The following is a 12,417-nucleotide window of genomic DNA, read 5'->3' as shown; positions in this document are numbered from 1 at the left end:
TCTCTTCCTAGGACACCAGGGAACTTCAATAACTTTTTGGACCTTCCCTATCTCCATTACTAGGAATCTTAACGGTAAGTACATGTCCTATCACCCTTTGCCCCTTTATTGAATTGGTTTTGAGCATGCTTGCCAACTCTCCCGGAATGTCCGGGAGACTCCCGCATTTTGCGAGAGTCTCCCGGACTCCCGGGAGAGTCTGGCAATCTCCCTGATCAGAAATCGGTCCCTCGCTGTAAAATGACGCGATTTGCGTCATTACATCATGGGGGCGGGGCTAAAATGACGTGTTTTCCGAGGCCCTGCCCCCTATACGCCCACCTCCCCCTTACAGCTCCTGGAAGAAATGTAATAAAGGTTGGCAAGTAGGGTTTTGAGTATTGTATAAATATTTGTTCTGATGTAACTGCAGGTACTATTTAGGAAGCACTACTCTCCCTATAACATATAACATGTTATTTTCTCCTCTATTGTAAACAGAAACTAATCCTCCTGTGGCAATTTCATGCTTTTCTCTTAATTTATGGTGTGCATTTTATTATAGTACTGTGTTTTTGTAGAATGTTTGTTGGAAGTCACTTGCATCAGATAAGTTAGTGCTTGCACAGTGATCTGGTGATAGATATCTGGCTGTTTTCCTTTTGTACTTAAAAAAGGAGTATAACATTAATGAGAAATGTTCCATAAATAAAGCCCTAAAAACCTTTTCATTAAAGAGCCAAGCTAAAAATAGTCTTGGCATGTCAAAGGATTATTCTCGATATCTGGTCTTCAGTCAAGAATCTTTAGTCATATTGTCTGATGTGATTTGGTAGCAGTATGTTTCAGTTAGACATACTTTATTATTATTATTATAATACTACTAATTATTGGCTTATACAGCCAAATCACTCTACAAGTCTGTAGTTATTGTTGAACTGTTTGCTGGTGAGAGTTGTTGTTTAGCAAAACCTGGTGACACAATTTATTTTACCAAAACTGAGCCTATAATTTACATCATGTCTCAACACTCAAATTTCCACTGCATACGTCAATTGTATGTTATTTACAACATATGTGTTTAAATATAATTTACAAAAGTGCAGTGCAAATTCTCTTTTGTGTTATCGCGTACCTACTTTTGCACAAATGAACCCCTTTTTTTTTTTTACTTTTAAGAGCATGGATTTGCAGGCCAAGATGGCGGTGTCCTTGGGAGTTCAAAATTTGTGCCATCTGAAAGGAACATTTGGGTGCATTGGGAGTGTTCCAAGTGTGGATTTTACGGGATGGGACTATTTAAATGAGCTGGCGAGAATGGAGAACCATTTAAGGAGTTGTTTTAAGGGGCACACAGAATTTTCTCCCCGCTAAAAGATTTTAATTGTCCAGAAATGCTAGGCCGTCCCAACCCCCTGTTTCCTATCATAGCATCTTCTGTTCCCAGCAGACTGTAAATTTGGTGATAGGCATTGGCATCATTGCCCATCACTGGTATGGACAAGCAGCAGCGGGCAGCTTCACAGTTAAGATGCTACCGGCTGTTGCTCCTCTTTGTCAGTGGCTGGTACTCAGTGTAGGGGCACCACATGGACATTAAAAACACTGAATAACTGACATTATCTCACTCCGTGACCCCTTAAACCTCGGCACCCAAATTACCTGTCTAGGATTGCTTTATGTGATTTCAAAACAAACACACGTGTCTGTGATAAATCCCACAGTGCTTTTCAAATGAAGAGCTCCATAATAAAGATCAAATAAATTTCAAAGGAAACCCAAGAAAACACTAAGGTATTAAGAAATACGTATATTTGAATGCTTCATAAAGAAATTAGGATATGGGACAACTGTGAATTTGTTTACATCAAACAGGCCGTCCTCCAAAACTGAGCATCCATGTAACTTGGACTCCTGTTAAGGCAGATCATGGCAGAGGAGCGAGAAACTGCCCATGGTACATCAATTGCCAGAGTGCTTTATGGTACATTATGACCACGTCTATCATTGTGCATTATCCCAAGACCACTATCCCTATCATGAAGCACGGTGGAGGAAACATTACGTTATGGGGATGCTTTTCTGCATCTGGGATTGGAAAACTTGCAAATATAGAGAGCAAAATAGATGGAGAGACAAACTTATTGCAGTCTGCAAGGAGACCTGGAAGAGAATATTTTTTTCCTGCAGGTCAATTGCAAAGCGTACAGCAAAAGCCTTTAAACCCATTGCCGTTTAAGTTATGCCGACAAAGTCGTCGAATATTGTCGATTTGCTAGAATCGCTACTTAATACATTTTACCCCCCAGGTGTCAACGTCATCGGGAATTTGTGCAATCTGAAAATTGCTGTTCACCAACACCGCATGCCATCTGATGGAACAGGAGCAATCTTGCAATGAAAAATAGGCAGACTTGCAGTATTCAGACATTCAAAGATGGCAGAGACTTAATAAAATAAACTCACAACTGTAATTGCAGCTAAACATGCCTCTACGATATATTGCAATTAGAAAGGTGAATACTCATTCATTAAATTAATTAATTTAATTAATTTTTTATTTTATGTTGATCAGTGGTAAGAATTCCTGAATAAATCCATTTTTATTCCACGTAAATAAGAGGCAGGAAGTAGTAGAATGACTTCTACATTAGTTCTAGTTCTCTGGCACCTCTCGGGTCCTGAGCGCTGTGTGGGCGGCTGCCCCAGCATCTTGTGCACCGAGATAATAGAGCACAGATGTGTACGGCATTCAAAATTTTCCCGCCTTATCTTGAGAGTTTATTGTTAGCGCATACTTGCCAACTCTCTCGGAATGTCCAGGAGACTCCGGGATTCTGGGGGAGTCTGCCAAACTCCCGGGAGAGTATAAAAGAGGGGGTAATTACAGTCTTTATGGCAGAGTATGGCAGCCTTGGCATCTGCCCACTTCACTAGGAAAATCCAAAATGCTGCGATTCTCAGGGAATCGCAGCATTTGGGGACGAAATGACGCGATTTTCTGAGTCCCGTCCCCCACACAACCACCTCCCCCCAGCAGCTCCCGTACGCCGACTGCCATAGGTTGGCAAGTATGTGTTAGCGGCACTGGCTGGATAAATGAGGTATACCCACTGACCGCCACTGCTCATCTGGTCAGGGGAAGGAGTTCATTTATATTTAGTTTAAAGGCAGACTACTTTAACTACTACTACAGCCAGTCCTTGCTACACTCCATTCTCCTTTATGAATCCTGCTTTATTAATGTGGATGGAAGAAAAAGATTAGGCAGAGTATAAGAGGTTGTAAGGTGTACAGAGTTTAACAAAACCTGGGTAGGAAACACGGGCAGCAGTGTGTATTATTTTTATGACTTCCCATGGAGTGCTGCAATGCAGTTTTTCAACTATTTTGGTTACCGTCTCATGAGGACAGTTTTATGTGATTGATTGCTGTAAATATGTTGTAGCTGGCAACTTTATTTCTTATTGCATCAGCTTAATAAATGTTTTACCTGGCAATGTTTTTTATTTATTATAATAAAAGCACTATATTTTTGCATAAATTCCACTGAGTTTCATCCTATTTTTTCGTATGTAGGTGCTAAATAAATAGATCTCTGAATGATGAGAGTTTTAATGCCAGTATTGTGAGAGGGACGGGCTTGCTAAATGTGTGTTCTCACATGTGGTTTCAATACAGTCTCTGAATATCACTATTACTTCATATTTATCCTTAGTTTCCAAGTTACCAAGGTCATTCTACACTGTTTTATACTTATGTTTAGCTTGAATCAACTGTAGTAGATATTAGAGGGACGCTTGTTTCCAAAGTTGATTTTATGGCAAGTAATTGATCTACAGGTAGTGAGCCAAAATGGAAACACCTGGGTAAATGAGGGACACTAAGCATATTGAAATCAAGAGACTTCATCCAGTTGTAGCTCATGTGTTATTTAATAATAAAAAAATATCTCAGCATGGTTAAGGTCATGTATAGTCATAGTTATATAATACATATGTCTATCTATCTGTCTGTCCATCTATGCAGACTTTATATATATATATATATATATATATATATATATATATATATATATATATATATATATATTATATAATGTGTGTGTGTGTGTGTGTATATACTACATGGCCATAGGTATGTGGCCACCCAGGCATCATATACATGTGTCGGGCACTGATATATTTGCTGTTCCAGTTCATCCTAAAGGTGTTCTATGGAGTTGCAAAGCATGGGGAAGCCTGTTTACCATATTTACCATGTAGAGCGGCGGTACAAGTAGTGCTACAGTTCTATTAACGCCATAGCAGGATCTTTACAAAGAGGAAATGCTTTGTATATATGCTTAATATATAAATGTTATTGCCTCTTCATGATAAATCCACGATAAATGAGCACCTAAGTGATTATCTTCACCCCATGTTGCAGCATTTCTTTCCTGACAGTAAGTGTTACTTGTAGGATGACAGTCCCTCAATCGAGCACATATGCACGGTGGCTTACTGGTCAGCACCGCTGCCTCACAGCACTGTGGTCATGAGTTTGATTCCCTTCGAAGACCTTATCTGCGTGGAGTTTGTTTGTTCTCCCTGTGTTTGTGTGGGTTTCCTCCCACACTCCAAAAACATACTGGTAGGTTATTTGGGTTTTGTCAAAACTGGCCCTAGTGTGTGTGTGTGTGTGTGTGTGTGTGTGTGTGTGTGTGTGTGTGTGTGTGTGTTAGATAGGGAATTTAGGCTGTAAGCACTAATGGGGCAGAGTCTGATGTGAATTACAAATATCCTCTGCACAGTACTGTGGATTTAGAGGTGCTTTATAAATAAATGATGAAATGTTTGCCCAATGGTTTGATGAGCATGTTACTGATGTTAGCAATATGAGGTGGTCTCTTCAACCACCAGATCTGAACCCAACTGAGCATTTAAGAGATATTGTGAAAAGACTTGAGACAACATTTTTCACCCATATGAACCAAGCATCAGCGACTCTCTTGTAGATTAGTGCGTCGCCCTCCTGCACAATTCCAGACATTGGTAGACTCAATACAGGCCAAACTGCCAACAGATGGTGGGCCAAAGCCAATTAAGTGACCTGGTGCCCTGTGAATGCTGATTGTGCTTCCTGAACATGCAGGGGTGTAGCCAAAACGACAGGACATCCCTTGGAGAATGGCCTCCTCTCTTGGGAGTCCTAGAGACCTAGTCGAAATTCAGGAATCTCCTGTACATTCCGACAGAGTGGACAAGTATGCTGTATTTTAGTGAAATGTTAGGCTGTACGATTATCGATTCAGTTTACAAAATGACTGTTTACATTTTCTTCAGCCCCTTGATTTGGTTATATTTGGTACCCATAATCTTGCCAGATATTTATATATGTTTGACAAACACTTGTCAATGTCTATTAAAGAGATATGAGTTTAAGTATGGTGTATAGGCCAAGTGTAATTCACTTTTCTTTATTTGTCCAAAGTTTTTTTATTTAAGTTTGCAAATGTAATTTTATTTTGGCTTATTGTAGTACCTGTATCCTCTCTACTTATGATATGATGTTTTACACTGCTGAATAAAAAACAAATGTGTAATTACATCTTTATTAAAGGGCTGGATGGTTTGCTCAGGGAAATCACAAACCTCTGATTGAGGTCCTTAAACAACCCCCAAAATGTTTGAAGCTTCGGTACAAATCCCACAGCTTTTTTTGTAATCATTTTCGTTTTCAGAAATATGGTTGACTGAGGTTAATTTTTTTTCCTTTTCTCTTTTTCATAATGACCACATTTAAATTATACTTTATTTGATAGACTTGAAGTCATTTTTTTCCACCAAATGAACTATGTAATGCAACTACACTATGGAAAATTCTAGTAAGTCATCGGCCACAACTCAATAATTCAATTCACTGCTAGCAATCTACAGAACTGTCATTTCTACAGCAATGTAACAGAGAATAGGACGAAATGCTATTTTTATATTCAGCCCATGAAATGTAAAAATCTGAAAATGCTGTTTGTAAACAAGTAATTTTCTGGCCATTACCAGTTTCACGCTTTTTAGAACAGCAAGAACTGAGAGTTCTAAAGTAAAACTACTTATTTTAACACCTCATGTATTCATATATGTCAAGATGAATAGGTGATCTATCAGTTCTATAATCAGTCTTGCCGGTCTGGGGGTTTCCGTTATGATATCTCAGAGTTAGCAAAGAAGATGATGATGGTGATGATGATGATCATCATCATCATCATCATCATCATTTATTCATGTAGTGCCACTGATTCCGCATTGCTGTACAGAGAACTCATTCACATCAGTCCCTGCTCCATTGGAGCTTACAGTCTAAATTCCCTAACATACACAGAGACAGACAGATAGCAGCCAATTAACCTACTAGTATGTTGTTGGAGCGTGGTATGAAACCGGAGCACCCGGAGGAAACCCACGCAAACACGGGGAGAACATGCAAACTTCACACAGATAAGGCCATGGTCGGGAATTGAACTCATGACCCCAGTGCTGTGAGGCAGAAGTGCTAACCACTTAGCCACTGTGCTGCCCAAAATGAAGTTTCTAAATAGTGTCACACTGGCAGCAGGGTGGCACGGTGGTAGCACTTCTGCCTCACAGTGCTTGGGTCATGAATTCAATTCCTGACTATTCTATTAAAAAAATGATAATAAATAAACAAGGTTAATCCGTCTGAAAAGAAGCCACTAACAAGAAGCACATGTTTTGAAATTAGCTATGTTCATTTTAAACTGAGCACCCTCAATTGATACTGATCTGTATCTTTGTATTGCATGTAATGTATCCAAGTCATTGACTTTAGGATTTTCCCAGAAATATAGCAACGTTCAGAGAGTACATTCTAAATAATTCTGAATGATTTTTCTAAACAAACAAAACTTTTGACATTCATGGAAAGGCAAGACTGTACGGTTCTGTTATTTCGACACATGTATAAAAGACATACATTTACCATTTAAAAATTTTATTTTTTGTTTTACATTCATCTTTCAGAAGACAACTTAGAGATGCAATTACAAAAGCATGTCCACATGCTGTGTGTGCCTAGTGGGGAGGTCTTAAACAACCTGTAGCCAATCAGCTCAGCACAATAGCCCAGTGTCTGTCAGGAGACGTGTGTGTGCTGATCTTGAGTGTAGCAATGACCTGGTCACTTGCGATTGTGTAAGTGAAGATGAGGCTGCATGTCTCATGGTGTGAGGCAGACAGGAAGCAACACACTGAGGGACCTATGTATGAAGGATCGAAAATAATGTTCTGTTTTCAATTTTATTCACAGTTTACCCACACCAAAAGCTATTAACCTTTTTTTTGCCTATTTTGTAACTTTAGAAAATGCCTTCATCAAAAATAATTATCTAGTGCAAGGAGAAAGTTCCACCAAAACACAGGGAAGTGAAGTATTCCAGCTGCCAATTTAGCTTTATAAATTGCACAACTTTTCACTCCCCAACTCCACTTGTGCAGACACTAATACTGGCAACTATTTGGCCAGATGTCCGAAATCTGTCTGGCCCCAAAACTAACAGGCTAAGTATCAGGTACATTTAAAATTGTGATCGGAATGATCCAGTGATGCCAAAAGTAATCTGACCGCTCGGCTCAAGTACCAAAAGGCTATATCTCATAATATTTGGCCACCCAAATGTGTGGACAATTCAGACAGTGACTCTACCTTTTGTCTCTTAGGCCAAGCAGCAGGTTTGCAGCATGTGTGGCCATCTCTAGAATGAGCTAGGGTAAAATCTCACTAAATTTAATCTGTAAGATTACTGGACATGTTCAGATCTCCTGTAATTTGCCTGGGGACAGACATTGTGGAGGCTATTTCAGAATTACGAGCAGGGTGCAAAATTTGTATCTGCAAAAACCATTTGTCCTGCAGGCAGGCCCGGCGCTCCCATTAGGCAAGGTTAGGCACTTGCCTAGGGCACAGGGCTCTGGAGGGCGCCACAGAATGGTAAATGACTTTAAAACTGTGCGGCGACCGCTGACCATACCTGTCACGGCCGCCGCACAGCATTCAGATGCACGGGGAGGGGGGAAGAGGCTATTGCTCACCACCCCCGCCTCTCTGCTCCGTCTCCTCCCCTCTACTCACTAGTGTCAGTGAGTGGAGGGGAGGAAACGGAGCAGAGAGGCGGCTGTGGTGAGACAAGGTAAGGAAAGACGGGGTGAGGAGGGCGGCGATTTTAGGGGGGGGGCTGGGCGGCGCCGATTTTTTTCGGGGGGGGGGGGGGGGGTTGGGCGCCGATTTTGTAAAAATGCCTAGGGCGCCATGGACCCTAGCACCGGCCCTGCCCAGGTTCAGTGACGGGGGTTTGGTTGTAAATGTACAACCAGATTTAGAATTGTGAAGGGACTGGCCTAATTCTAAAATGCAGTGTAAAAACAAAGTTGGCCAGTATGTGTGTGTAGCGTGCAGGAACATGAAGTTTTTGTGTTTTTACTACCTGCATGGTTTGTTTCTTCTGCACCGAACTCTAAATCTGCCCTCTGTGTGAGCAGCCCGGAGTCTTCCCTTTAGCCTTTGAAACAAAGTTGACTATACTGAGGTTTTCAAATATAAATATGTGTGTGTGTGTTCGTTGACAGTTCTAGAAATTCACTAATTCTAAAAACACCAGTGCTTTATAATATATTTACACGTACATTATAACCTGACAGCCTTGACAACTAGATTTGGTTAAAAGCAACATTAGGCAGAATGTTGTTGTTTTCTGTTTGACATTCACCAATTGGTTAATCTACATGTATCATACTTAACAATGTTATATTACATAAATCTATGCTGCGCTTGCAATTGTAATTTATATGTGCGCTTATTTGCTAACAAGGACTGCATAAATTAACCAACCAGCTACTTTTTGGGCGAAGCTTCTTATCTTTGGCCAACTCACTCTGTTGTAAGACGTCAACAATTGAATTCTACTTGGATTGTTAAATAGAAGCTGTTCCAAGCTTGGGCAGATGCGAAAGAATGTTCGAAAGTTCAATCAGAGGATGTATCCAGGTTATTATCATCTTGTTACTCCCTGGATTCTGCTTTGTAAGCTACCTGAAACCCTGTGTCTGATCATGGAATCAGATGCGCATCAGATTACATTAGTTAAGGACTTTTCATGCTTCATGTATTTGCCTCTTTTATTGTTGCTGAATAATGGCCTTGTGTCTTATTTAGTGAATTAGAAACACAAGTCAGCTTGTGCGACTGAAGTGCAGGTCATTTGTGATAGCTACAGTATGTATTAGTTTATTTCATTCTGCATCTCTCACAGCTTTACATGGGCGAGCATATACTCATTGACTTATTAACAATATATTTTATTGCAGGCTTGAACTCAATTGCCAAGTTTTTAGTCAGTCTGGATATATTATCACCCTCTCGTTTAGTAGTTGGAATGAAATCTAAAAAGTAAAGGATCGGCGACTTTTGAAACATATAAGAAACATATATTTCATTAATTCTTAATTACATTATAGAGACGTGTAGGATAAAATCATCTGAATTGATCTTCCCTAATTGCACAGCACAAGCTCAGCCAGCTATGTGGCCTAGGAATGTTCGCAAGAAAAGTAGCTGTATGCATTTTACAGTATGCTTTCTCCTAACTGCTCTGGTCACTCTTATAGTCTTACAAGGGCAGATGCAGGATGACTGAGTGCTGGATTCCAAGTGTTGAATAATGAACATCATATGGCAGCATTTGATATCACAGACCAGTATAAAGTTGCAACGGACGTCACAGATCAGCCTATAATGGAGCCTATTAGACAGCTCTTTGAGTTACCATTTAAAGGTTAATTACATCTTTTTAACAATATTTTTTAAATATGGTTTTATAACAATAATAATATATATACATATATACACACACACACACACACACACACACACACACACACACACACACACACACACACACACACACACACACACACACACACTATATGGACAAAAGTATTTGGCCACACCTGTTAATTATTGAATTGAGGTGTTTCAATCAGACCCATTGCCAGAGGTGTATAAAATCTAGCCCCTAGCCTAGCAGTCCCCATTTGCAAACATTTGTGATACAAAGTGGGTCGTTCTGAAGATCTCAGTGACTTCCAGCGAGGTACTGTGATAGGACGCCGCCTTTGCAATAAGACGGTTCCTGAAATTTCATCCCTGCTGGATATTCCACGGTCAACTGTAAGTGATAATATTAAAAAGTGGAAGCATTTCTGAATAACAGCAGCTCAACCATGAAGTGGAAAACCACATAAAAGCACAGAGCAGGGTCAATGACTGCTAAGGCGTATGGTGCGTAAAAGTCGTCAATGCTCTGCTGATTCCATAGTTTAAGAGTTCCAAACTTACACTAGCATTAATATAAGCACAAAAACTGTGTGGCGGAAGCTTACTGGAATGGGTTTTCACGGCCGAACAGCTGCATGCAAGCTTCACATGACTAAGACCAATGTCAAGCATCTGATGAAGTGGTGTAAAGCACACCAACACTGGACTGTGAAGCAGTGGAAACTTGTTCTGTGGAGTGACGAATCACGCTTTTTTGTTTGGTAGTCAGATGGGCAAGTTTGGGTTTGGCGGATGCCAGAAGAACGTTACCTGCCTGACTGCATTATCCCAGCAGTGAAGTTTGGTATAAGAGGGATAATGGTATGGGGCTGTTTTTCAGGGTTTGGACTAGGCCCCTTATCTTCAGTGAAGGGCAGTCTTAATGCTTCAGCATACCAAATTATTTTGGACAATGCTATGCTTCCAACTTTGTGGCAACAGTTTGGGGAAGGTCCTTTTCTATTCCAACATGACTGTGCCCCATTGCACAAAGCAAGGACATGGTTCATAAATTGTCAGGACCTGATTAATAGTTCTGGCCACTCTAGGTTAATATACCTGTAGCGCCCCAATCCCCCAACTTATTAAAAGAATATTCAGATGGGTTCTCCAGCATTCACATTTTTATAGATTGTTCGCTCTTGTGTGTTCTTACAGCTTTGTTGTTGTTTAGCTGGCTTCTGAAAATTTTGTCCAACCCCTTCCCCCATCCATGTCATGCTCTCCCCAGCCATTTTATGCCCCACTCACTTCAGTTGTTTTATGCCTGATTGTGGCTGTTGGTGGTTTTGAGCCTATGCATGCTGAAGTTAATTAGATCTAAACTGGCTTAATAAACCAGTGGAATGACAGAGCATATGAAAATGAAGAGGATGTTCTTAAATTGAAACATCCAACATGTCACTTGAAATCTGCTCTATTTTTTAAATGCCCCTCCAACCATTTCATCACCGTCACCCACGGCCAATTCATGTCACACCCAACCATTTCATCACCTCAGTAATTTCATCATCCCCCCCAGCCATGTCATCACCCCCAAACCATGCCATCACACCACAGCCATGCCAACACCCCCCAGTTATATCATCACCCCCAGCCATTTCATCATCCCTCATCCATTTGAACAACCCCCAGCCATGCCACCACCACCTAACTATATCATCACCACCACCCAGCCATTTTTTCATCCTGCCAGCCCCTATCATTACAGCTCAGCCATTTCAACAGCCCCCAGCCATGCCATCATCCCTCATCCGTTTCATCACCCCTCAGTCATGTCCTCACCCCTCAGCCACGTCATCACCCCCCCCAGCCATGTCATCACCCCCCCAGCCATGTCATAACCCCTCAGTCATCAATCCTTCCGTCAACAATCCTTCAGCCATTTCAACAACCCCAAGTCATGTTATCACCCCCAGTCATGTCATCATAGCTCCAGTCATTTCATCAGCCTATTAGTTGATCAGGTCCTGTAAATCAGGCACCCCTTTATTGGAACCCCCATTTCATCAGGAGCCACAACAGAACATTAAAAGGGAATACTTGAAAAAAATACTTTAAAAACTGGATTTAGCTTTTAATTGCTCCTAACATTTCCACATTAATAACAAATGTTAAGTAATAGAAATGGTGCTAAGGTAAATATATGCAACATTGCAGATTATATGAGCGCTAGTATGAAATCTCCATTAATTATTATATAGCATTGTTTTTCGAACAGCATTTGCTTACAGCTGCTGAGATCACTATCTAAATTTTCAGCTGCTAAAAGTATTCTCGTGTGACAAGGAAACAGCATTTCCTATTGACGTCTAGGTTCTTCAACAGGAGCTTCAGAATGTTACAATCCTCTGGCTGGAGAAAGCGGCATCTAAAATGCCTGTGTGGAATCAGCCTGTAATGGTCTTCTAAAGGGATGACCTACATGCTGGGTGTTCTCCAAGCCCAAACACTTCACTGTTTCAAGTATCAAAAGATAGGCTGGAGGGTGAGTAGCTGTGTGAAAAATTAAAAGGTCTGCTTTTAAAAATGAATAGATTGTTTTGTTTGTTGAAATTATTTAGGGACTTT

General features: G+C 40.6%; 1 protein-coding gene and 1 long non-coding RNA gene across 3 annotated transcripts in view; both read left to right on the top strand.

Annotated features, from left to right (window-relative positions):
- The window catches only part of LOC142097398 (uncharacterized), a 231,765-nt gene that overhangs the window by 5,761 nt on the left and 213,587 nt on the right, over nucleotides 1–12,417 (top strand). The window lies entirely within an intron of this gene.
- The window catches only part of SNCAIP (synuclein alpha interacting protein), a 216,079-nt gene that overhangs the window by 50,493 nt on the left and 153,169 nt on the right, over nucleotides 1–12,417 (top strand). For both annotated transcript variants that reach the window (XM_075179187.1, XM_075179178.1), the window contains exon 2: nucleotides 12–74. The gene's annotated coding sequence lies outside the window, so the exon portion shown is untranslated. The remainder of the gene's footprint in view (nucleotides 1–11; nucleotides 75–12,417) is intronic.

Source organism: Mixophyes fleayi, chromosome 1 (genome assembly GCF_038048845.1).
Source record: "Mixophyes fleayi isolate aMixFle1 chromosome 1, aMixFle1.hap1, whole genome shotgun sequence".
NCBI classification, from domain to species: Eukaryota; Metazoa; Chordata; class Amphibia; order Anura; family Limnodynastidae; genus Mixophyes; species Mixophyes fleayi.
Note: the sequence above shows the minus strand (reverse complement) of the source record. Positions and strands in the feature narration are given on the sequence as shown.